A 25,558-nucleotide genomic window follows, 5' to 3' on the forward strand; every position below is an offset into this window, starting at 1 on the left:
ATACTGGAATCATAATAAAGAAGGGAAATCAATTGTGAGATTTCTCATTCTTGTTTTCATGGCAGTTTCCATATTCCTGTGAGAAGCTTGAAGGTTGCTCTGTCTCTGGTATCAATCATACCTTAGCCAGACAGCAAACTAGGGCTGGTCACTGCAGCTGGAAGATTTCTTCCTGACAATGATTCATGCGAGCCAATTGTCAGAAGTTTTAAAGTTCTTAAATAGAAGCTGATGTTTGTCTTTTACTGTTGTGCAGTCACTGAAGAGGTTTCATATATGAAATAGCTTTGCAGAAAAATAAGTCTACCCCTTATCTTTAAACAAGGCTTGCCTCAGAAATCATCTACTCGTTCATGGGGCATGACATTTTCTGAGTATTTCATGTTTCATGTACCTGTGTGATGAAATTCTTTTTCTTACAGTACATAGGTTACCATAGGAGAAGGTATAGGATATGCTATTTCATAAGCCCAAACTTTATTTTATGTTGTCATGAGAGACTAAAAAGGCAGGAAAAAATTATGTATTTAACTTACGGTCTTTGAAATTATTCATTAACATCATGTGCTGATTTTAGTATATAAGAAGGGATGGTCAAATACTTCTAATCCAGGCTGCACACCTGGGTTCAGAAACAGGAAAGATAAAAGGTGGAAGACCCCCTAGTCAGATTAGTATTGAAAAGTTTTTACTTCTTTATACCTCTCCTGTCAACCCAAGCATCCTTCCATATGAAATCAAATATTTTAGCCTTGGAGCAAACCTTAAAGATCGTAATAATCAAACATCCTTTTTGATAGATAGAAGAAACTAAGGCTTAGAAAGGTTAATTAGCTAAGTTTCCCCAGGTCAAATAACCACTTGGAAGAAAATCAATCTCAGGATATGGGTTTGCAGCCTGCCAAGTCCAGGTTTCTTTCTTTTCTTCCCACACACTGTCCCCTGCACCTAACTTTTCCCTGAAAGGCAGGAGAGCAGTGGCAGTATCTCCACTGTTGGCATCATCCAGGCAGAGCAGTATGCTCTTTTAGAGGGAACTTCTTGCATACAAACCAACTGTACTTCAGGCCAAGGGAACCAGAAATGACAGGCTTGCCTTACTTTACTCTGTATCTGCCTCAGAGATTACTTTTTTGAGAAAATGCTTTGACATGGTGAATTAAAAGGCATTGTTAGAAGTGGATACAAAGAGGATGGCATTTGGGGTACTGATAATGTTGATTCTTGATCTGGTGCTGGTTACATGGGAACTCCAGTTTGTGAAAATTCTGTGAGCTATGCATTTCTGGACACTTCAATAAGAAGTTTAAACATTTTATAGGATAATTAAAATTTGTTTTTAAGGAAAGCATGTTGGCATCAAAGAAATTGAATATTACTGGAAATTATTTACACATATATTTTAAAAATTTAAAACAAAAATTTCAACAAAAACAATCATCATTGTTTGACATGACCAGAGTTACTATAGTAAAGGCAAATTTAATCTATTTTTTTTCTGATAGAAAGTTTTTCTGGATGCTAGATCTTTCCTTCATAATGTATAAATGCTGAAAAAGAAATTTAAAAAAAAATCTGTTAAATACTTACTTTGTCTTCTTTTTATGGGAATTATTCTAAATTATAGCTAGCTCAAAGCTTTTTTCATTAGAACTTGTAATATATGTCTAGATATTTAAGAAATCTATTTCAAAACTTCATGGTATCCCATTATAATTTCTGTGGAGAAAAAGAAAACTTAGAAGTTGGCTTGGCTGGATAAAATGTTGTTTTAGCTATGTAACTATTTTCATTAACAAAGAAATGTTTATGTATATATACAGACATATATATGTGTATACACACAACACAGAATTAGAATATGATAATTATACTTTACCACTAAAGCTCCATTGGACATATTTGAGTGACTTTGTGATGAGTCAGAAGCATTTTAGGATATTATAGCACTTTAATTATTGTATACTAGATCAATATTCTATAGCTATGAAAAATGGCCAGGAACAAGATGGAATATAAATTTGGAAGTAAAGGTACTTAGTTGGAGAGACAGCGAAAATAAAGACAACTGTGTTTGCATAGTGAAAAAAAAAGCATAATAGTGTGTGTAGGTATAGAGAGACTGTTGAAAAAATGAACTCTTATTAATTGTTGAAAATCAGCTATTCTTTTCAGTAGTATGAGAGAGAAAATAAGAGAATACTTGAAATCAATACATTTGAAATGAGTCTTCTTTTCTGTTTCCAACTTATAGTGGAGGGCATATTAATCAGAAAAATGATCAAATAGACAAAAATCCAGAAAGGATATCTTTGGCATAAGGTACCTGAGTGATCAATCCCTATTTAATATAGATTCACTGATGTTGAGAGGAACTAAATACTGTTAAGAAACTGAGGAAGTTCCCATGTGGTGCAGTGGGTTAAGGATCTGGCTGTAGGGACTAGGGTTCGATCCCTGGTCTGGGAACTTCTATATGCCATGGGTGTGCCTCCCCCCAGAAAAGAGAAACTGATACCAATTTCATTAACAATATGCAAATATTTTTATGTTTCAAATATACCTACTCAGCAGATATCAAGTAAGCACATTTAAAGTTGATCCTGTGTTCCCAGTAACTGGCTAATATGAGTAGACTGTTTTAATGGTAATTATTTGTAAGCTTGTTGGGCAGGGACCATTTCTACCACAGTTTTGAATAGCAGCTTGAATCCTGTTGGCTTCTAAAATATGTTAAATAGCAATGCTCTCTGGGGATGTTGGCATCTGGTAACTTTTCTTTGACATGCAAACTGAAATTTTTGGCTACAGTAGTTTGTGCATTTGCCCCTTCCACGCTCTCTACGTACATCAAATAAATCATGCTTACTGGAAGATAGAATGATTTCTGAATGTCCATGAACCCAAAGGGGAAGACGTAGACTTAGGGATTTTTTTCAAGCTCCAATCTTTATGAAATATGTGTGTTTTAGATTAAGAAGCAACACAAAAGTTAAAAATCAGGGACCCAAATTTGCTAGAGCAAAATTTGGATGATTAAAGAATGAACTAAATAAAGCCAAATGGGATAGAGTAATAGCTAAAATAATACCACATTTTAAGAAGAATAAAACTGTAAATTTCCCCCTTCAAATTCTACTTTTCCATCGGTCGAGCTTAATACTTGTTCATCTTTTCTTAATGGAAACTAAGAGATAATCCTTATGACTCCTTATGAAACAGAGCCAGGGTGACTGTCTCATTGAAAACCTAGCCATAGAACCACTGTGGGAATTGTTATGCCTATGACTTAATTCTGATTTTGAACACATTGGCTCTTATAAATCCTGGAGAGTTATAAAATCTTGAGCCATTTTTTTCTAAGATACCTGATAATTCCATTGGTAATATACACTTAATGCTGTAGAAAAAAAAGAGGAAGGGCCAAGATCATCTGTACAAACTCTTGTCAGAGAAATAAAGGCCTCATAGGAGGACCTGAATAAAATCAAGAAATTTAGCCATTTAGTTGCTAAAATAAGATGTAGAATTCTAGAATTTATCCAAATATAGACTTTTAATATACTGAGGAATCATATTTCAGAATATCTTCTCCATTCCAAAGTCTTTTTTCCCTTGGAAGATTTGTATATATCTTATACAATTTGACCCTAAAAATGTTCTCCTTTTTTTTTTTTTGGAGTTTTTAGAGTCAACTCTGTGATAAAATTTGAAGTACTTTGATGCCCTTATCAATAGTTTTATCTGAGACATGTTCAACCGTAGCAGTGATTACCTGGCATATATTGTTGAGGCATTGATCTGCTTATTCCTAAAAAAAAAAAAAAAAAAAAAAATACAAAGCTTCCCCCCACCCCAGTTTTAAAAATCAAGGTCAAAACCTGGCTTCTTCGTTGATAATAGATGATTTAGTATGATCAGACAAAGGCTTCAACTCATCAGATTACATCAGAAACCAGATGTTTATTCTGGAGTCAAAGTTCAAAAGGTTAAAATGACTCGTAGACACTCCAAGCCAAATTAGAGAAAACTGATTAATTCCTGTCAAATGTTTCTTTCTTATAAATGAGACTTAACTCCTTGGGCAAGTATAACATCCTTTTCACCTTTATGATCACCAAAATTTCGTTAGAGAAGAAATAAGAGAAACAATATATATGTATACACACACGTATTGGACACACCCATGTGTGTGTATTTTTTTAAAATCTCATATTCCAACCACTCAAAGCAATTGTTGAATATATGTATCATCTTGGTTTATACCCAGATTTCATGTCCAGGATAAGCCATGTTTTTCACATAAATATTTTCCCATATTAGATATGTACCTAGATATTGACCATAACCGTGGATTCTTAACATGACATTAAAATTTCATTTCACTATTAGAAAATCATAATGTGTTATTTTTTTTTCACCAAATCCTTTCCAAGTTTCACAAGAACTTCATTTTATTAATTGAGCTGTTATATCTATGATTATTTGTTTCAACGGACATGGAATCCTTCCTAGAAAAAAAAAAAATGTTGAATTAGAATTACAGCTCAGAAGCAGTCACCCATACAGTCATACTAATAGAAGCTGTGAACTTTACTTGTCTTCTTATACCCATTCATATAATGTCACCACTATTCCCTGAAACATGGAGAAGCAGAGACTTCTTTCTAAGTTTAAATACTTTCTTTGATTCTCTTCTTGCTGCTGCATCCTTTCTTACAGGAGCAGCAGTATAAGAGGCTATTTTTGGAAATCCAAAACCAAAACAGTGGTTGGGAAGTCATGTGTTAGGTGTGGTTAGGGCCTGTCAACCAGCTATGCTCAGTCCTTTACCCTCTGAAATATTTGAAAGCTCCTAGTGGGTCCTCTGATGTAGACGTGAGCAAAAATTCAATAGGACAAAGATTTAAACGTGTTCTGTGCTTCTTTTCTATTAGAGATGTATTCCCTGGTTGAATTTTGGCTTCACACTTTATTTTCTTCTGCTCACTGCCTCTTATTGCATCACTTATTTATTTTTTCATTCTTTCTTTCTTCTCCTCCTTACTAATTTTGTTTTTGAAAATTCAATTCATTTTTTGCTATAGAATATTTTGTATGCTAGGCAGTGTTCCATTTCTGCCATGTTTTTCCCCCACAATCTGTCAACCAAACCTTATTCTATAGTTGACTTCCCCTTGAGAAAAAGAAAAAGAGACAAAGTTTTTCAAACAAGTGTATGAAGCAGTAGTGGGGGAATCACCGTGATTGCATTTGGAAACACAGACTTCATGTCTTCATTTAAAAACAAAAATTTATGGCTGTATTGTGGTATATGGAAATTCCCGGGCCAGTGATTGAAGCTGAGCTACAGCAGCAAGATTCTTTCACCTGCTGTGCCAGGCCAGGGATTGAACCCTCACCTCTGCAGAGACCTGAGCTGCTGCAGTTGGATTCTTATCCCACTGTGCCACAGCAGGGGCTCCCATGACTTCATAATTTTTATCATCTTTTAAATTAGAGTGGTCAACAGTGTATATTTCCGGATGTGTATTTTGTGTGTGTGTGTGTGTGTGTGTGTGTAATTGTAGAATATTTTTCTTATTACTGAAACAGATTCTGGACTATAATGATATCATCTGGTCATCTGCTAATTGAAATAATTCCTGCATGTTTGAAGGCAACAGAGGATCTGTGAACTTGTAAAATTTCTTTATCTTTTATAGACATAATCATCATGGCAAACCATTACAGAGAGATGGATAGCAGGAGAGTAAAAGGAAAACAATAGCATATTGAGCCAGGCTCTTAAGAAAGGCTGTGGGTTAAGAATCTAATGTTGTCACTGCAGTGGCTTGTGTTGCTGCTGTGACACCGGTTTGATCCCTGGTCCAGGAGATTCTACATGCTGTGGGCACAGCCAAAATTAAAAAAAGAAAAAAAAAAGAAAGAAAAACCATTAATAATAGCTATGTAGCTCAATCAGAATTGAATGGTGAGACTGATAGAAACTGGTTTGGGTTTGGATTAAGTACCTGAAGAAGTTGTTTTTGTTTTTATTATGTTACTCTGGTAAGATTAAAATTAACCTGAGTAAGGGTAAGGAGGACTGAGAAATTGATGTTACTTGTTTCATTGTAACAAGCTAAAGAAGATAAATTTTGCAAATTTTTAAAGTAAAACCTGGTTTGTGCCTAACGTGAAGTTATTTGTAATCGTTATAGGACTGTTCACATAATTTACTGTGGAAACACTTATGTGTGGGTTTTGCAGCATGTGATATATACATAATATTACCTTTGTAAATTCTGAAAAGTTCTGAATTCTGAAACATATGTGATTCCAAAAACTTCAGATAAAGAATTATAAACCATTGGAAGGAAAACTGGAAGGGGAATTGTGAGTGAGCTAAAAACTTCAATAGAGGAAATCAGTAACTATTTTGTAAAATGCTTAAATCAAGAAGTAAAAGTATATGCATGTTATATAGGGTTATGGACCAGACAATTTAGTTAGAAATTCAAATAAATTTCCCTTTGAAGTAGAGTGGAATGGGGTGGGAGATTTTCTTCTCATCCCATGCTCTTAAGAACTCTTTGGACTGTTACTGCATGTATGTATTATTTAGGTTTAAATAAATTAATTTCTTCAACAAACTTGCTTTTTTGTACAATATTATAGGTGATATATCTCAAAAGGTAAAAAATTAAAAGCTTCAAGAAATAATATGCAAAATAGACTGTAAACAATAAAACATACTACAAAAAAAGTAAGTGATAATTTAGCTATGCAGAGAAGAGAATGACTCCTGTTTTTAGAACTAAGAGTGTAAGTAGCTGAAAAAGTCTGTGTTTATGGGGAGATGGACCTGGTGGACTGTCAGGGAAGGAAGAGGGGAGTGAGGCAGAAGAGTCTTCAAAATGATGACTTGTTGGAGCTGAAAGGTCTCAATCCAAGAGGTTTAAGAGGGAGATGGAAATGGGGGGAAAGATACCGGAAAGTTTATAACGGAGAACATATTTCCACACCTTTCTGGTAGACAGGGAAAACCAATCTGCAGCTCCCTAATTTAGATCTATCTTCAGACAGATCTAACAACAACAACAAAACCTATCTGAACAGCTTCTTATCTGTTAGGGAGGGGAGAAAAAAATGCATCTTCCGTAGGAAATCTAGGTTAATTAATTTTACTTTCAATTAAAAGACTCTGAAACATAAGCAAGAAGGTTTTTTAAGAAACTGAGTATAAAGTCAACTTTTTCCAGATTGCTAATTAAATGTATGACATAAGTGAAACATGGCTCATCTGACCAGGATCCCAAAGTAGATGAGCTAACTAAATCTCACAGGTGGTCCCTAAGGACAGCCTTCAACCCAGAATTCATTGCCCTAATCCAGCCTAAATATTTTAAGGGCGTGAACAAATATGATGAGGTCATTGATGAGAAAGGGTTCTTTGGTTCTATCCTCATCTTGGCAGCTGTGGCAGCTGTGATATCTCTTCAGACACCCAGATTATAGGTTAAACCCTCAAGTTGAGCCTTTGAGTTTTAGAAGGAGATAGAAATTTCTTGAAATAGGCTTTTGATGCAGCAGAAATGATGGCATAGGAGCTGTATGCAAAATTATTACAATGGGAGTGACCAGAAACATTGTCAATTAAAATAATATACAAAGACTTAATTTAAAAAATAGGTAATGAAGACAACTCTCCAAAGAGAACTTAACAACAACACAAAAAAATGCCTCAAGTCCATGTCGAGTTAAGAGTGTACATGGGAGTGGCAGTGAGGCCTCTGACAGGTGGCAGGGGAAATAAGTTGACAGATGAGCTTTACATTTCTTGAAAACTCTGTCTTTATCTCACAGTTCACAGAGGTGGATGGAAAGGGAGCAGATGTCAGAAACAGCAGTGCTTCTCAGGGAAGATTAAGTGGTAGAGGAAATGAAGATCACATTACCAAATAAGACAAGAAGGGAAAGCAGTGTGTCTAAATGGAATTGGATGGAATGGCCAGGTGGAATGTGAATCTGAAATTTGAGGAGATATCACACTAAAGCAGTGAACATCAAGCTATCACAATGTATCTGGTTGGGATTCCATTAATTGGTGACAATTATGGGTGCTTCATTTATTTGTTAATAAAATAGTGCCATGGAGGATAAGACAATTAAATTATTTTTTATATAAGTATATTTGATTTACAATGTTGTTAGTTTCTGATATAAAGCAAAGTTGATTCAATCATTTTTATACATTCTTATAGATATTCTTTTCCATTAGGGTTTATTACAGGATATTAAATACAGTTTCCTGAACTCTATTGTTGTTTATCTATTTCATATATAGTAGTTTATATCTGTGAATCCCAAACTCCTAATGTAGCCCTCCTCCTTCCCTTTCCCCTCTGGTAACCATGAGTTTGTTTCTATGTCTGAGTCTCTTTCTGTTTTGTAAATAAGTTCATGTGTATGGTATTTTAGATTCCACATGTCAATGATATCATATGATCATATTATGGTCATTGTATTTCTGACTTCACTTAGTATGGCAGTCTCTAGGTCTGTCCATGTTGCTGCGAATAACATTAAGGAAAATTACATTTTTAACTTTTAGACATGTATATTGTTTTATTTCAGAAATTATGGGAAGTTGAAAGTGTTGTTGCAATGTGTGGAAAGAACTAGGATTTAGGAAGATTTGGGGTTAACATAAGAATTGATTAAATCACAATACGTTACTTTTCATTCATTCTTTCCCCCCTCATTCCACTTCCCTTCTCTCCCTTTATTTCTTCATCTGTTCTTATTGGGATGGGGAAAGTGTGGGAAGTCACAAATGTTATTTAAATACAACTTATTATTAAGGGTATTGCCCACGTTATTATTATATGAGTATGGATTCAGTAAGCAAACATTTGTATAAGAAATGTAATCAATTAGATTCCTAGTCCACATATTAAAGATCTTTTCAACTAAAGGAACTTGAGGCTGGAATTTAAAAGACCTGACCGCTAGTTCTTAGTTTTCTCCTAGTTAGCACTATGACCTCAGGAAAGTCACATGCCTTCTTCGGCTGTTAATTTCTGTAGATAGAAATCTGAGATAATATCAGATATTGAATGTTCTTGGTGGTTTGAATACCATAGTAAGTGGTGATTCTAGTTAAAGCAGATGGCATTCACTGTAATCATAGAAAGGGAAAGGATGGCTCCAAGAACAGAAAGTTATCTTAGTAAAGGAGTTCCTACATTTTTATCTATTCATTCTACTAATGCTAATTAGACATGAGTGTGATTTTCTATGCCTGGGAATGTGTTTCTTCCAGATATACACATTGCTCATTCTTTTGACTTCTTTAGGTCTTCACTTAATGGCCATCTTCTCGTGAGGCTTTTCTTTTTCCCTATTTAAAATTGTACATATATGCGCATACATACATACACAAACACACCACACCCTTTATCTGGAATTCCCTGTCTCCCCATTTTATGTTTTATTTTTCTCCGTAACACTCCCGATTTTCTTATATTCTGAAAATTCCACTTGTTTATTTCATTTTTTATATCCCCCCCACTAGAAAGTAAGATGAATGCAAGGAATCTGCTTTGTTTAGTACTGTGACTTTAACACATAAAATAGAATTTATTGCATATTCAGCCCTCAGTAATATTAAATTCTTGGTCATCAAATAGCTGAGGGATTCTAGACTGGTTGTGAGTATATTGCTTAAGTGGGAATGGATAGGGAAACTAGGAAAGTCAGAGGTGGTAGTGGGTCCATAACTGTGATTTTCAAGTGTTCTGAGCAATAGGATCTTTGCTTTAGATGAAAACTTATGTAGAGGCTCCTATAAAAAGAGAGTAAGCACAGACCTAGTCTGAGTGAAGCAGGTGAATGGAATAAGGCCTACCCTGCTGCATCCTCAAGGTGGCCCCTAAAGAGGCTCTGAACAGATTTACCCAAGTTTACCTAATCTCAAAAACACTCGGATTACTTACTAAAAATATAAGTTCCCTGGCACCTCCCCTGGTAAGGAATGAGAGTATAGCAAGAAGTAGATAAAGAGGCAGAGGTTCATATCAAGGAAGGTGACAGTAGGTAACATGGAAGGGTAAGGATTTAAGAGGTTGAGCAGAAAGGTAGGTTAGCAAAAGGGCAGTGGGGTCTAGTAAGTAAGTAATTTTAAGGTGGTCATTCACACTTGTCTCCCACAAGAGAAGGATTAAATTAGATCTTGGTTTGGGTTGAGAATCAGATATGTTTAAAAAGAGAAAAACAAAGCCATATTTAGGGGTTTGTTTTGTTGAATTTTATTATTGACAATGGCGCCAAAGAACCAACATACAACCACTTGAACTAAATAGAACTTCAGAGCGTTCTAAACATTCAAACATGTGATGGAAAGAAAATTCCATTGGTCAAAGATCTCAGAAGAGACATAACTCACTCATTCATTAAACACTAGTACACAAACATAATCTAGAATAGCATGTATTCATATTTCTTGTTTTTTCATATTAAAAAAAAATGTCTTTTTCTATCAGCAGAACGTAATCAATTATCTGATTTAAGTTCTGAAGCCTCTCCAGACACATCTGCAGGTCCCATTGTATACTCATTCTTTGGTGAAAAATACCCATATATCCTATATCTTTTCACTCATCAATCCTTATAGTTCTTTGCATTCATAGAAATAAGTCTGAGTTTCTTCTGAGAACATCATATCCTCAAAACTACATAAAATAGAGAATTCTCTTTTCCTCTGGTGAAAAATACCCATATATCCTATATCTTTTCACTCATCAATCCTTATAGTTCTTTGCATTCATAGAAATAAGTCTGAGTTTCTTCTGAGAACATCATATCCTCAAAACTACATAAAATAGAGAATTCTCTTTTCCTCATTATCCTAGTTGCTTTTGGATGTTTCAGACTCTCAGCATCAAAATATCCAAAATGGAACTCATAGCCTCACTGAACCCATGGCTTATCCCCATCTATTATTCCCTATCTAGTGAACATCATCTCTCTGTCCAATCTATCCACCAAACCCCTGTTAGTTTTCAAAATAGTTTTCAAATATACACATTCTTCTTCTTACTCTCCAACTTGAGTGCAAGCTACTGTTTTCTTCTTCCTTAACTCCTGTAATAGGTTCCTACCTGTTCTACTGTCTACTTCTTGCAGACATTCTCTAAATTCTTGGGAGTCTGCTGTAGGAGTAGCTCTGTCAGTCACTTCTTTGATGTTTTCAATGCCCTTAGGCCATTTCATCATCTTTTTATCAGGGCCATTGAAGCATCCGGCATCCCAGTTGCTATTCCAGCTTTTAGTCTCTGCCTTCTTCTATTTATCGAATATTCTAATACCATTTTAATCTTCATAGAGCATCCATATTTGCCGACTGCCTTGTTGCTTGTTGAATTCGATTCGAACTTCTTAATTTAGCATTCTCTTCACCAGAAATACCCTGTTCTTATACTTATGCCTATCAAAATACTGGTCACCCTTCAAGACTCTTGAAGCTTTTCCTGTCCTTCCTTCAGCTTGATGAGGCCATTCTGTCCTTTGAACTCATATAGACCCAACATGCTCTCTTACTATAGATGATAGACGTCCTTGAAAGCAGAGCTTCACTTTTATATCTCCACCTTGCATTGTCCCTTCCACACAGATAATACTCCGTGCACTTAGTGAATTTTAATGCATTTTATTGGAATGGTTTTTTAGGCCTTGAGTCCCAGAAAAGAGCTAATTATGCTATTCATGTTAGTATTCTGGAGTTCTGTAATAATCAAATGGAAACCACCCCACATATGAAAGCATAGCTTCACTCTGTTTTATTTCAAAGTAAGCCAGGTTCTTTTACCATCAGAGAGGAAAAAGGGGGATTAAGCTGAAATTAATGTTTTGATGAAGATGAGGCAGATGGTAAATTGACCCGAGGGAAGCCAAAAAAAAAAAAAAAAATCAACTTGCCACATGTTAGCAACAGAGACTCTTCATGATTGATGTTCAGTGACTCGGAAATTCTCTTCAGGGCAAACTGCATTTTCACTGCTTACCCACATACATTCTGAGACATAGATTAATTTCAAAACAAGAATTTAAAGCTATAAGAAACTTAGACATCAACTTAGTTTGTGTTTTTCAAACTTCTCTCTCTCCTTTTTTTGTTTTTAAGCATTAGAACACTTTTTTCAATCAAAATCTTCTGTGAAATTCCATTATATGAAATAAACAAAAATAGAGGATTTGGTTTTGGTTTTGGTTTTGGTTTTGGTTAAAGCAGGGTGGGAGCCAGGGATCCAGCCCTCTTGCCTTGGGGATCTCCAGTTTCCACATTAGCCCCTGAAGCATGTCCAAGGAAACCCTGGAATGCTGATGATGTAAATTGGAAAGCCAAGGATCTGCTCTCACCTTATGCTCCTTACGTGAGGATGCAGGTTCAGAGAGATTACATGACATGCCTAGACTTAGAGAATTGTTCTGTGGTAGACCCAGGACTACAACTCAGTTTCCTGCTCTCCAATACAATACTATCCTCCCATTTCACCATGCTATTCTCTTTAGTGGCACATACCTCCTTCTAGTCCCTCAATTTAGTTTTTATTTTTCCCCATGGCAGTAGATTTGAACAAAAACTTCTGAAGTTCTTAAGTATTATTATTATTATTATTAAACTATAGTTAATTTACAACATTTCTTCTCTTTCTGTCATGCAGCAAACTGACCCGATCACACATAGTTCCCTGTGCTCTACAGTAAGGCCCCATTGCCCGTCCATCCCACTCCTTCCCCTGTCCTTCTGGGAACCACAAGTCTGCTCTCCTTGGCAGTGATCTGTTTCTGTTTTGTAGAAAGGATCATCTGTGCCATATTTTAGATTCCACAAATAAGTAATGACATATGGTTTTTGTCTTTTTCTTTCTGGCTTACTTCACTTAGAGTGTGAGAATCTCTAGTTCCATCTGTGTTGCTGCAAATGGCATTATTTTGTTCTCCTTTATGGCTGAGTAGTATTCCATTGTATGTATCTTCTTAATCCATTCATCCGTCAATGTACATTTAGTTTGTTTCTATGTCTTGGCTATTGTGTATAGCACTGCAATGAACATAGGGATGCATGTGTCTTTTTTCATGTCTGGATATATGCCTAGGAGTGGGATTTCTGGATAACATGGTAGTTCTATGTTTAGTTTTCTGAGGTACCTCCATACTATTTTCCACAGTGGTTGTACCAATTTACATTCTCACCAGTAGTGAAGGAGGGTACCCTTGTCTCCACACCCTCTCCAGCATTTGTTATTTGTTGGCTTGTTAATGATGGCCATTCTGACCAGTGTGAGGTGGTAGCTCATTATAGTTTTAATTTGCATTTCTCTAATAATTAGCGATGTTGAGCATTTTTTCATATGCCTATTGGCTATTTGTATGCATTCTTTGGAAAAGTGTATATTTAGGTCTTCTGCCCATTTTTCAATTGGGTTGTTTGTTTTTTTGCTGTTAAGTTGTATGAGCTATTTGTATATTTTAGATATTAGGCCCTTGTCTGTTGCATCATTTGCAAAGATTTTCTCCCATTCTGTGGGTTGTCTTTTCATGTTTTTAATGGTTTCCTTTGCTGTGCAAAGGCTTTTAAATTTGACTAGGCCCCATTGGTTTGTGTCTTTATTGTCACTATTCTAGAAGGTGGATCAGATAAGATGTTGCTGTAATTTATGTCAAAGAGCATTCTCCCTATGTTTTCCTCTAAGGGTTTTGTAGTATCTGGCCTTATATTTAGTTTATTTCCGTTTATTTTTGTGTATGGTGTTAGAGAGTGCTTTATTTCCGTTCTTTTACATGTAGCTGTCCAGTTTTCACAGCACCATTTATTGAAGAGACTATCTTTCTTCCACTTGTTCTTGCCTCCTTTGTCATAGATTAGTTGACTGTAGGTTCTTGAGTTTATTTCTAGGCTTTCTATCCTGTTCTATTGACTTATATTTCTGTTTTTGTGCCAGTACCATATTGTTTTGAAAACTATAGCTTTATAGTATTATATGAAGTCAGGAAGCTTGTTTCCTCCATTTTCGTTTTTCTTTTTCAATATTGCTTTAGCTATTTGGGGTCTCCTGTGTTTCCATACAAATTTTAAAATATTCTGTTCTAGTTCTGTGAAGAATGTCCTTAGTAAATTGATAGGGATTGCACTGAATCTGTAGATTGCCTTGGCTAGTATAGTCATTTTACAATATTGATTCTTCCAATCTAAGATCATGGTATATCTATCTTTCTATCCATTTGTTGTCTTTGATTTCTTTCATCAAGATCTTATAGTTTTCAGAGTATAAATTTTTGTCTCTTTAGGTAGGTTTACTCCTAGATATTTTATTCTTTTTGATGCAGTTGTAAATGATTTCTCTGATTTCTCTTTCTCATCTTTCATTGTTATTATATAGAAATGCAGAGTTCCTGTCATGGCACAGTGGTTAACAAATCCAACTAGGAACCATGAGGTTGCGGGTTCGAGCCCTGGCCATGCTCAGTGGGTTAAGGATCCAGCATTGCCGTGAGCTGTGGTGTAGGTCACAGATGTGGCTCAGATCCTGCATTGCTGTGGCTCTGGTGGAGGCCGGCAGCTACAGCTCTGATTAGACCCCTAGCCTGGGAACCTCCATATGCCATGAGAGTGGCGCTAGAAAAGGCAAAAAGGTGAAGAAAAAAAAAAAAAAAAAAAAGAAATGCAGTTGATATCTGTGTATTAATTTTGTGCCTGCAAGTTTGCCAAATTCATTGATGAGTTCTAACTTAGAAGTTTTCTGGTGCTGTCTTAGGGTTTTCTAAGTATAGAATCATGTCATCCACAAACAGTGATAGTTTTACTTCTTCTTTTCCAATTTGTATTCCTTTTATTTCTTTTTCTTCTTTGCTGTAGCTAGGACTTCCAAAACTATGTTTAATAATAGTGGTAAAAGTGGACATCCTTATCTTGTTCCTGATTTTAGTGGAAATGTTTTCAGTTTTTCACCACTGAGAATGATGTTAGCTTTGGGTTTTTCATATATGGTTTTTATGTTGAGATAGGTTCCTTCTATGCCCACTCTCTGGAGAGTTTTTATCAGAAAAAGCTACTAAATTTTGTCCAAAGCCTTTTTTGCATCTATTGAGATGATCATATGGTTTTTATTTTTCAGTTTGTTGATGTGGTGTATCACATTGGTTGATTTATGGATATTGAGGAATCCTTGCATCCCTGGAATAAATCCCACTTGATCATTGTGTATGATCCTTTTAATATATATTTGGATTTGGTTTGCTAGTATTTTGTTGAAGATTGTTGCATCTGTGTTCATCAGTAATATTGGTCTGTAATTTTCTTTTTTTGTGGTATCTTTGTCTGATTTTGGTATCAGGGTGATGATGGCCTCAGAATGAGCTTGGGAGTGTTCCTTCTGCTATTTTTTGAAAGAGTTTCAAAAGGTGTTAACTCTTCTCTGAATGTTTGATAGAATTCACCTGTGTAGCCATCAGGTCCTGGACTTTTGTCTTTTGGAAGGTTTTTAATCACATTTTCAGTTTCAGTACTTGTAATTGGTATGTTCACATCTTCAGTTTATTACTGGTTCAGTCTTGGTAGGTTGTAGCTTTGTAAGAATTTGTTCATTTCTTCTAGGTTGTCCATTTTATTGGCATATAGTTCCTTATAGTAGTCTCTTATGATCCTCTATATTTCTGTGGAGTCAGTTGTAATGTCTCCTTTGTCATTTCTAATTATTTTGATTTGAGCCCTCTCCCTTTTTTCCCAAGGGTTTATCAATTTTATCAATTTTGATCTTTTCAAAGTACCAACTTTTGGTTTCATTGATCTTCTCCATTGTTTTCTTTGTTTCTATTTTATTTCTGCTTTGATCTTTATGATTTCTTTCCTTTTGCTAATTGTGGGCTTTTTCTGTTCCCCACTATGGAAAAGCCCAAGATGTGAGATATCCTGGAGAATGTTCCATGTGCACTTGAGAAGAATGTGTATTCTGCTGCTTTGGGATTGAAAGTTCTATAAGTATCAGTTAAATCTCCCTGGTCTAGCGTTTCATTTAAGGTCTGTGTTTCCTTGTTGATTCTCTGTCTGGATGATCTGTCCCTTGATGTAAGTGGGGTGTTAAAGTCCCCCACTATTATTTTGTTATCTTCTAATATTTTCTCTGGCCCTTTCTCTTTCTCTTCTCCTTCTGGAACGCCTATGATGTGTATGCTGGTACATTTAATGCTGTCCCAGAGATCTCTCAGATGCTCCTCAGTTCTTTTCACTCTTTTTTCTTTATTTTTTTTCCATGGAAGTGATTTCCACCACTCTGTTTTCCATGGCAAATATTTCTTCTTCTGCCTCTGTTATCCTGCTGCTGATTCCTGCTAGTGTATTCTTTATTTCAGATATTGTGCTATCCGTCCTAGTTTTCTTGTTCTTTAGGTCTTGTAGGTCTTTATTAAACATTTCTCATAACTTCTCTATCTGTGTCTCCATTTTTTTCCAAGTTTTGGATAATCTTTACTATCATCACTCTGAATTCTTTTTCAGGTAGATTACCTATCTCCTCTTCATTAGTGCTTGTGTGTGTGTGTGTGTGTTTGTCTTGTTTCTTTGTCTGAAAGCTATTTCTTTGTCATCTCATAGTGTCTAACTTTCTATATTTATTGTCCCCTTGATTATAGGTATGTAGATGCAGCAGTTGGTGTCTCATCTTGGAGTCTCAGGGTGGTAGTGACTCACATGTACCTAGAGCATGTGATGGAAACAGTGGTATTATGCTAACTCTCTTAAATCCAGGTGGCTATTAGGAACAGGGTTTGTGTGGGTATTGGCTGTGGTTTGCAGTTCTCGCTTTTGTGGCAAGGGCTGGGGGTTCAGGAATGGCTCTTGTGACCCCTCTTGCTTCTAGGTATCTCTCAGGAAGTTTTCCTGTAATTGTCAGCAGTTGATCTTGCAGTCCCTCCCTTTATCAGGGAGGCTCTAGGGACTTCTCTCTGTACCCTGGGGGCATTCTCTGTAGCTCTGGAGGCAGGAGTCACTCCTTAACTGTTGCTAAGAGGCTTTCTCTATAGCCATAAGGCCTGCACCCTTCTGGCAGTCCCTCCTCTCCTGGGCTGATGGTAGAGTGCTCCCTGTGGCCATTGTGAAACAAAAGCTTTCAGCAGCAGATCCTTCTCAGCTCCTTTGGCCATGTAACATATGCTGCTTCACAGTCCCCTGTTTGATTGTTGGCAGAGATCATGGAGCTTGTGCTATTCCCAAAATCATTCTGCAAATCTGCTGAGCTGTTTGTGTCTCCTGGCTGTGTGCATTGTTTCCAAGTTCATTTTGCCCCTTCCCTGGGCCTTTTTAGGTTTTCTACCTGCCCATCTGGCCTTTCGTGACTCTCAGGATCCTTTGTGCCATTTCCAAGTTCACTTTCTCCTCCCATTATGCAGATTATGGCTTTACACCCGCCCACCAGGCCTTCTGTGACTCCTAGGACCTTTTGCACTGTTTCTGAAATAGCTTTACCAGTTCATTGGGTTCTTCACAGCTCTCCACCTGCCCAGAAAGCTCCTTGTGGATTTCCAGGATCCTTCATGCTGCTTCCAAGATATTATTTCTCCATCCCCTAGGCAAATTATGGCACTGTGCAGACTCCCAGGATATTCCCCTGTTTCTGAGGTAATTTTCTCCACCTCATAGAAAGATTGCAGCTCCATCTAGGAGGCCCCTTGCAGAATCCCACCCCTCTGAGCAACTTCAAAAATAGCCTTCTCAACCCCCTAGGTAAATTGTGGCTCTCTGTTAGCTCAGGAGGTTCCTTGCAGAATCTTGGGCAGTCCATGTTGTTTCCACAGTCACCTTCTGTCTGCTAGGCAAATTGCAGTTGTGTGCCCACTCAGAAGGTCCCTTTCAGACTCCCAGGGTCTTTCCCTGTTTCCGAGCTAACTTTCTCTGTGTCTTAAGAAGATCACTGCTTTGTGTCCGCCTAGGAGGCCCCTTGCGGAATCCCGCCCCTCTGCGCTGCTTCAAAGATAACTTTCTTTACCCTCTAGGTAAATTTCAGCTCTGCACTGGGCCCTGTGGTCCTTTGTGGACTTTCAGGATCCAGAATCTTTATGCTGTTTCTGAAATAACTTTCTCCACCCCCTATGCAAATTGTGGCTCACTACTAAGGGGGCCACTTGTGGAATGCTGCCCATCTGTACTGTTTCTAAAATTGCCTTCTGTCCCCTAAGGAAAACAGGGCTCTCCACCTGCATACTGGGCTATCTGTGATCCCCTGAGCCTTCTGCACTGTTACAGCAGTAGCTTCAGTGTTCCCCTGCCCAGCTGCAGGGTGGTGTCGCACTGTTTGGGCTATTCCCTGGTTCCCTTCTTCCCCAAGGGTTCCCTCTGCTTGCTCCACATTCTCTGTAGCCTTAAAGGCTATGGGCTGCTCCACAACTTCTGCTAAGCAGCTACTGCTCGAGGGTAGAGCCTAGAGCTGGAGAAGCTGGGGTCTTGCAGTCTGAGAGCACTTGCAGGGGGTAAAGCTATAGTGGAGGATCCCACTCCTTCTCTCCAACACCCCCTAACAATGGCACCTAGCCTCCAAGCCCAACTGGGGTTCCTCAGCTTACAGCTTCAAATGGAGTCACTCTAGATTCTAGTCCATCCAAGGCTGTCTCTGCACTACCAATCCTAGATTTTCCCCAGATTTTTGTCTGAGTATGATCTCCAAAGCTGGAGTGTCAGTTCCTGGCCTCTGGCCACCCCAGCTTATGGTTGAGGAGTGCAGGGCAGTGACACTGACCATTTGTAGAAGACCGTTTCTATTTTAACTGCTTTACACCGATTGCTGTGTTCTCTTCCAGTACTCCAAAGTTCTTCCTCTGTCTTGGCTGGTCTCCTCACTGGTTTGGGAGACTTCCCAGGGTACACAGTTTTTTTGTTTTTTCTTTTCTAGCTCCCTCCCAGAGGCGAAGGTCCTGACCTGCTTTGTTTCTCCTCTTCTCTCCATTCTTCTTTTCCTCCCTCTCCTCCCTGTCTCCTTGGCCCCTGGAAATTACCATTTTCTTCTCTCAGTCTAAGAGTTTGACTGTTTTACATATGTCATATAAGTGGATTCAGCAGCCACAGTTCTGGGAATTATCCAAAAGATTTAAACTCAAGATTTCAAAGAGGTTTAGCATCCTAACGTTCATGGCAGTGCTATTCACAATAGCCAAGACGTGGAAATACGTGTCCATTGATAGGTGAATATGTGTATATGTAATAGAGTATTATTCAGCCTTAAAAAATTAGGAAATTCTGCAATATGCAGCAACATGGATGAACCCTGAAGACATCGTGCTAATCGAGGTAAGCCAGATAGAGAAGGACAGAAACTTCATGATTACTCTAATGCGAGGTATCTATAATGGTCAAAATACTTTTTTTATTTTAAAGTCACTTTTTATTGAAAACATCTGAGATTAGGAAGTCTTTAAAAATTCAAGATCCTAGCATCTAGGATAAACCACTATTAATCCTTCCTTTGGACACTTCTCTTTTGAATGTAAATGCATGAATTTATATAATTTAATATATATGTTCTCTGAATATTACAGTTATTAACTTTTAGTCATATGTTGCCAGTTCTTTTTCTCAAATTGTTACGTGTTTTTCAGTCCATTATTTTGCCATGAAGAAATATTTCACATCCATGAGACACTTTATGTCTTTAGGTTTTGTGTCAAATATCAAAAATTAGGTTTGTTTTTGTTTTTAACTCCTGTCTTACCAGAATCATCACTTAAACTGTACTCTTGGACTTTGAGTTTTTGACTCATCTAAAAGTTTTTGGGGGAGAGATGGAAGCCAGTTCTTCTAAAATGATTTATTCAAAAATCTGATTTGCAATGCCACCTGAATCACAAACTAAATTCTCAGATATGTTTCACTCTTTACTATGTGCTTTTTCTATTCAGCTGATCTGCTGGTGGACTTTTACAACAGACGTGTGATGTTTCTCGCTATAATTTTTATATTAGATTTAAATTTTCATATTAGAAGGTTATATTATTTCAGATTACATTTGTTCTTTTTTGTGTTTTAGAAGTTTCCTGGCTCCTCTCAACTGTTTATTCTGCCAATTAAATCTAGAATCATTTTTTCAGGTTACCTCTTCCAAAATTATACTGAAAAATTTCTCTAAGATTATATTATAGTTATTAAATTTTAGGAGAATTTACAACCTTAAGTATTAGAGTTTCCTCTTCAAGATCTGTTTCTCATTTTATTTTAGCTTTGTCCCTCAGCATAATTTTGTAAATTTATTCATACGGTACTGCACATTTCCTGTTAGATTTACTCCCAAGTATTTTCTCTTGCATACCCTACATTCATTTAGTGATTGATTTGAAGTACTATCTGACAAATTGAGTCTGCTGTGCGAATATGAATTTTTTAAAAATTTCTATTAACAGTTGTCACCAAAGACCTCTCCTTTTGCGATTTTACAATATGCATCACAGTTTTCCCAAGCAGGTCAAATAGTACCTCAGACTCCTTTAAACAGTGGGTCATTTCTGGATAACATCCCTCACCTATATGCGCCATTAAAAAACATATTTGGCCAAGATTTCACTATAAATTATTCAGAGAGTTAGGTTTTCATTATTTTTCTAGTCTTACCTAAAGAAGAAACACAAGTGGAAAGTCCTTGACTATGCAAACTCACTAGGGCTAAAAAATAAATACTCTAAATTCAGTCAAACAACCATTACATTTAATTCCCATTTATCTAGCAAAAAATTATTGAGGCTTTTATGTTCAAAGTTCTAAAAGTAGAAACATCACTCTGCAGACTCATTGTCTAGTTCTAAAAACAGATGAAACAAATAATTGAAATACATGTTCTGAACAATTAAATCTGATAAAGTTAGTGAGAGCTTGAAATCAAACGGCAGTTAAAAACCTAATGACTCTGTGTGTGTATGTGCACGCGCATGCATGTGTGCATCAGTAGCACTTATTTGTAATGAATAGCACACTCAGACAGAAAGATGCCTGGCTAAGGCAGGTTTCTGTAAGGTATAACTGTTAACTCTTTTTCCCACTCTGCAAACAAAAATGTTGTCAGTAATGATGAGGTTAGCCCTACGCTATTTATAAGTTCTAATTCTAGCAATAACTTTTGGAATTTTAAAACTCAAGTGTTTAATAAAAAGATTTGGGGAGAATGATTAAGTTCATGGGTCTAGAGTAAGAGCTGTATCCTTTTTATTACATTGCTATGTATGTACATTACAATGAAGTAGAGTATAATAAAATATACACACTCACGCATGAATGTTGGGTTTCTTAGGTAAACTTCCAGCTTCTCCTCACTAAGCAACTGGTTGGGAGAATACTTCTTTCATTGTCCAAGTTGTGCTGATTCTTCTCTGTAAGCACCACAGTTTTCTCATCCTACACTGGTCTGTGCTAGGACATCACACTCTGTTGTTTTAAGTTCACTATTTCTATATACAGAAAACTCTCATCTTTTGATTTTGTACTTGTTCAGAGATCCATCTCCAGTGTCACTAGAGTTTTGTTTTGTGCTTTACTTCCTTCACTGGGGGAGTCAAAACTATGGGCCTGCTTAACCTGTCACCCTCATGATTGCTTTGCCATGTCGTGATTTTTTTTTTTTGGACACCTTATGTTCTGAGAACACTGTGTATGCTGAGCTCTATCCTGTGTGAAAATGAGCCACATTTTTTTTGTGTGTGTCTTTTTTGCCTTTTTTTTTAGGGCCGCACCTGTGACATGTGGAGGTTCCCAGGCTAGAGGTCTAGTTGGAGTTGTTGCTGTCAGCCTATCCCAGAGCTACAGCAATACCAGATCCGAGCTGTGTCTGTCTGCGACATACACTACAGCTCATGGCAATGCCAGATCCTTAATCACTAAGGGAGCCCAAGGATAGAACCTGCAAACTCATGGTTCCTAGTAGGATAGGTTTCCACTTGCCATGATGGGAACTCCCACTTTTTTTTTTTTTTTTTTTTTACTTTGTGGGAATAAAGCTCTTGTTTGGCAAGCAAGCTAAAAAATTGTCTTTTCTCCATTGGACAGAATTATGCATGTGATCACACACCTGTGGAGTTCCATGAAATAATAGCCCCTTTTTAACACAGCAGGAGCTCTTGGTATTAACTATTTAACCCAGTTGATTTTTGAGAATTTTGCTAAAGCTCTGCTTCCCTTTCATCCACACAGTATGTGTATATTTACCAAAATCTGCATATTGTTTTGGGGAATTGATTGCTTTTCTAGGAACCCCCATGCTCTGGTGCTCTATTGACTCCAGGAAAGGACCCTTTGTTTAACCATTTCACTTCCACTATCATGTAGAACACATGCAGTTTGAAAAGTAGAAAAAAAATATATGTATTAATGGAACGTTTTAATAAAGTTAGAATGGTCCTTTAAGTGAATTTTTGCCTTTTCAAGGGCTGCACCCACGGCATATGGAGGTTCCCAGGCTAGGGGTCTAATTGGAGCTGTAGCTGCAGGCCCACACCAGAGCCATAGCAACGCGGGATCTGAGGCGCGTCTGCAACCTACACCAGAGCTCACGGAAACACCGGATCCTTAACGCACTAAGCAAGGCCTGGAATTGAACCTGCAACCCCATGGTTCCTAGTCACATTCGTTAACCACTGAGCCACTGTGGGAACTCCAAGTAAATGTTATTTTATGTGCAGTTTCTTTTTAAACAAAATTGCAGCCTGCGGGTTAAATATCCATGGGAATATCTCTCCCAGACATGCCTATAATATGTCCTCTGCTTCCACATTCTCTCTTTAACTAATTTCAACCCAGTCCACGCAGCTTCTGTTCCTACTCTCCCCCAAAACACTTCTCATGGTTATCAGTTCCCTATATCTTGGCCCATGTAATGGTTACTTTTCTCTTCACATCTTACTGTATTTCTTAGAAACAGCAAATATAAGTCACCTTTCCCTCCATCTTAGAACACATTCTCCTCTCTTCCTGGTTTTTCTTACTAGCTCTCTAATATCTTTCGACTGCTTATTTCTCCTCTCTGCCTCCAAATGTTGAAGTGACCTGGGCTATCTCTTCTTCTCTGTCTACACACACACACTCTCTAGCTGAAGTAATCTAGGATTTTTTTAGCATTAAATACCACCTATATGCCCTATTTTTATTATTACCGTATCTCTAGGTCTGAACTCCAAATTTGGATATCCAACCACTTCCGGATGTATATATATATATGTATGTATATATATATATATATACACACACACATATTTCAGTGTCTAATCAGCATCTTAAATTTAACTTTCCAAAACAGAACTCAACCTATGTTGTCCCATATTCTTTTTTTACCCTTACTGTGTAATTGTTGCTAGATTCTTTAATATGTAAAAGTTCACTTTAGAATTACAGATGAATTTATTCCTACATAAGAGTTTTACAATTACAAATGATGTATGGGAACAAGAGTCTTTATCTTAGTCGTAGGCAGACATAAAAGTTCGCCTTCGATTTCTTGTATTTTTCCCACGCCCCTCTTACATCTAATTCAGCTTCCCTGATTGTCATTTTATTACCTAGGTTTTCTTTCTCTATTTTTTATTTTTCATAATGCCTCATTGAAAAGTTTTTTTTTTTTAAATTCCATCCTTTTTCTAATCATCCTCCTAAAGGGATGGATTTTAATTCACATAAAAAAAAATGCTTATAGGAGTTCCCATTGTGGCTCAGTGGGTTAAGGACCTGATGTTGTCTCTGTAAGGATGTGGGTTTGATCCCTGGCTTGGCTCAGTGGGTTAAGGATCTGGCATTGCCTCGAGCTGTGGTGTAGGCTGCAGATGTGACTGAGATCCAGGGTTGCAGTGGTTGTGGCAAGGTCTGCAGCTGCAGCTCCGGTTTGACCCCTAGCCCGGGAACTTCCATGTGTTACAGATGCAGCCATAAAAAGAAGAAAAAAATGCTTATAATTCCTAAAATGTTAAATATAGGTAAATGTAGAATATAATTTCTTGTAAGGGGAACTTATAATTGATAGCTACTGTAATGCCAGTGTATTAGGTTATATTGAGGAACAGAGAGGTTGCAAAAATGGTTTCTAAACTTACATACTACAAAAACTAGTTGTAATTTTTATGCATTAAAAAATTGATGTTGGAGTTCCCATCGTGGTGCAGTGGAAATGAATCCGACTAGAAACCAGGAGGTGTGGGTTTCGATCCCTGGCCTCGCTCAGCGGGTTAAGGATCTGGTGTTGCTATGAGCTGTGGTGTAGGTCACAGACGCGACTCGGATACCACATTGCTGTGGCTCTGGCGTAGACTGGCAGCTGTAGCTCCGATTAGACCCCTAGCCTGGGAACCTCCATATGCTATGGGTGTGGCCCAAGAAAGACAAAAAAACAACATCAAAAAAAGTTGATGTTATTATCACTACTGAAAATGAATTTAATATATCAGTTCAATTATATCCAGTAGTTATATAGAGCGTGTGTCTTATATAAAGCTAGGAGCTGTAAACATAGAGAAAATTTAGAGTTACTCAAGGAGTTGACTGTCAAGGAGGGGAGATAGATAAACAAGTAAATAAAAAAGACAGCAAAAAAAGTACAATAATAAAGACATATAGGAGATAAAGTGGAGGCAGACAAGAGGGTGTGAATGGCTGCAATGGAGAGGGTGTGTCCATCATGCAGCAGCTCAAGCAAAAAACAGAGGTGCTGTCCTTCATTTTTCCCTCTACCCAGTTCAAGTTCAGGATCTGCTTACTCTACTCCAGGGGTTGAAAACCTTTTAAGAGACAGATAGTTAATATTTTAGGCTTTGCAGGCCACATGTGGTTGCTGTCACATTTTCTTCTTATCTCTCTCTCTTTTTTTTTTTTCAAAACCATTTAACATAGTAAAAAATCATTCTTAGCTATGAACACAAGCTAGGGCCAGATTTAGCCCCTGGGGCTGTAGTTTGCCAACAACTGCTTTCCTCCAAAACCTTTTCCCAAACCCAGTCACTGCTCTCTTCAACTACTATCCTAGTTGGAAAGACCACTGTCTTTTTCCTGCACTACTGCATCAGTCTCTTACTTGATTTCTTGATTCTACTCTTGACTCTTCCTAATTCACACTCCGCAAAGTGGCCAAAAGATCTTTTGAATTTTATATATCACTTCCCATGTCAAGGAAGCCTTCCGTGATGAACCTATAATAAATAATGCCTTGTAATATTAGTATAATACTTAAAACTGAGGGTTTGGTGGAGGAGAGGTGGTATTTCCAGAAGAGCAATATAATTCTCACCATTCTTTTTTTTTTTAAAGTATGTGCTACTGTTACTAACACGGTTAAAATAAGAAGCAATCTGAGATTTATCTTTTTATATAATGAAATATAATTATCCTGAATAATGAAAGTAATTGATAAAATTGTAAATAACCATTGAATTTAATTGTAAATAACTCAGTAAATATTTAAGCTTAGCAGGACCAAGAGGAAGGTGGAGGAGGAAGGGGGCACAGGGCAGGGAAGAGGAGAGTACATAGTCTTTCATCTAAAGTGGGATAAAACTCAGTGTTTGT

The 25,558-nt window shown here is 37.1% G+C and overlaps 1 protein-coding gene and 1 long non-coding RNA gene across 28 annotated transcripts in view; both read left to right on the forward strand.

Annotated features, from left to right (window-relative positions):
* DNM3 (dynamin 3) overlaps positions 1-25,558 on the forward strand; it is a 542,852-nt gene that overhangs the window by 332,407 nt on the left and 184,887 nt on the right. The gene's annotated exons all lie outside the window — the stretch shown is intronic.
* Positions 5,790-12,229, forward strand: LOC146400114 (uncharacterized). Its single transcript, XR_014816242.1, has 2 exons — positions 5,790-10,656; positions 10,798-12,229. It is a non-coding gene; the product is annotated as an uncharacterized LOC146400114 (long non-coding RNA).

The sequence above is a fragment of the Sus scrofa genome, chromosome 9, assembly GCF_054392235.1.
Source record: "Sus scrofa isolate SSC_HxYL_T2T_F1_AM1 chromosome 9, Sscrofa_HxYL_maternal_Yorkshire_Landrace_v2.0, whole genome shotgun sequence".
NCBI lineage: Eukaryota > Metazoa > Chordata > Mammalia > Artiodactyla > Suidae > Sus > Sus scrofa.